We start from the raw sequence: 1,963 nt of genomic DNA, 5'->3' as shown, positions 1-1,963 counted from the left end.
TTATTGAGCTTATCCACCAGAGTGGAAGTAATGTCTGTATAAAAACCAAATGTTTGTTCCTATAACTTCTGCAGCACAATTAAAATCCAAACAGATTTTAAAAAACAGTCAACTCAATCCAACCCACTACTTCAGAATCAACAGCTTCTTTGAAGCCACAGTAACACTTCCATATGGTTAAGACTCGAAGGCAGAAATTTGGTTGGTTGGAAGGCTAATTAAGCCTCCAACTTGCTCCAATAGAATTACAGAAAGGCAAAATTGTGTCTTCCGCAGAGATACAGTCCACTGGAATCACCAACCCTGGACAGCTGTTAAGAATATTTAGAGTCCTGAGATGATAAGGAATCCAGGCATCCTTAGACAGTCTTTTGCTGTCCCTTATTCCCAATCAGTCACTTGTGGATGTGTGGGATGACACCACCACCAGCAACTGTAGCCTTGATCAGAGAGTCCAATTCTTCATCCCCGCGGATAGCGAGTTGTAAATTACGAGGGGTAATACGCTTTACCTTTAAGTCTTTTGAGGTGTTTCCTGCCAATTCAAGTACCTCTGCGGTGAGCGGTGAGGTACTCCAGGATGGCTGCGCCGTACACAGCAGCGGTCGCACCCACATGTCCGTGGCTGGTTGTCCTAGATTTCAGGTGTCCTTACAGCCCACAGGGAACTGCAAGCTGGCTCGCTGCAAGCGAGCGGGAAACCGCCTTTGTCTTGACCTTTCTGGAGTCCTTACCAGCCTTACCGCTGAAGCTCGGACCAACGAGGAAGAGACCAGGCAGACGCTCAGCGAGATGCCGGCGACCACTCCTCGGTAGTACCGCGATTCAAACTGCCTGTATGTCTTATTACAACAAATTATTGATAACACATTATTATCTGTGTTTTATTTGTTTATTTATTATTATTTATTTATTTATTTATTTTTTCGAGACAGGGTTTCTCTGTATAGCTCTGGCTGTCCTGGAACTCACTCTGTAGACCAGGCTAGCCTCGAACTCAGAAATCCTCCTGCCTCTGCCTCCCAAATGCTGGGATTAAAGGCGTGTGCCACCACTGCCCGGCTAAAACTATTTTCATTGCTACTTCGTAACTGTAATTTTGCTACTCTTATGAATCATAGCACAAGTGCCTGTGTTTTCTGATGGTCTTAGGTGACCCCTGGGAAAAACTCATTCCACCCGCCCCCAGAGGGATTGTGACCCACAGGTTGAGAACCACAGCTATAAAGCATTTCCTGAATTAGTGATGGATGGGGGGAGGGCCCAGCTCATCGTGGGTGGTGCCATCCCCTGGGCTGGTGGTCCTGGGTTCTATAAGAAAGCAGGCTGAGCAAGCTGTGGGAAGCAAGCCAGTCAGCAGCACCCCTCTATGGCCTCTGCATCAGCTCCTGCCTCCAGGTTTGTTCCTGTCTGAGTTCCTGTCCTGAGTTCCTTCATTGATGAACAGTGCTGTGGAAATGTAAGCAAAAAACCCCTTTCTTCTCCAAGCTGTTTAGGTCATGGTGTTTATCAAAGCAATAGAAACCCTGACTAGGAGAAACTAACTATAAAAATACTAAATATAACTTGGTTTTGTTTCTTTTTTATTTTATGGGTACGAGTGTTTGCCTATATCGTCTATCTGTGCACATACATGTATGTGCCTGATGCAGGCAGAGGTCAGGCGAGGACGTCAGATCCCCTTGAAGTGGCATTTCAGAGGGTTACCCACTGCCACCTGGGTGCTGGGAACCCAACTCAGGTTCTCTGCAAGAACAAGTGCTTTTCACTGTGGAGTCATCTCCCAAGCTCCTCTGGTCTTTTGAGACAGGGTCTCACTATGTAGCCCAGGCTGGTTTCCAATTGTCTATGTAGCCAAGGCTGGTTCTTGAACTCTGATCCTCTTGCCTAGCTATCTTAGAATCTCTAGATGGTTTGTATCATTTGAGCCAACTTTCAGGGTTATCACCTCTATTTCACTGAT

The 1,963-nt window shown here is 46.2% G+C and overlaps 1 pseudogene; it reads right to left on the bottom strand.

Moving 5' to 3' along the window:
• Positions 1 to 359: 359 nt before the first annotated feature.
• Positions 360 to 1,963, bottom strand: part of LOC116074425 — an 8,697-nt pseudogene continuing 7,093 nt past the window's right edge.

This window comes from Mastomys coucha, unplaced genomic scaffold (assembly GCF_008632895.1).
Source record: "Mastomys coucha isolate ucsf_1 unplaced genomic scaffold, UCSF_Mcou_1 pScaffold3, whole genome shotgun sequence".
Lineage (NCBI taxonomy): Eukaryota > Metazoa > Chordata > Mammalia > Rodentia > Muridae > Mastomys > Mastomys coucha.
The sequence above is the reverse complement of the archived record's forward strand: the minus strand, read 5'-3'. Positions and strand labels throughout refer to the sequence as shown.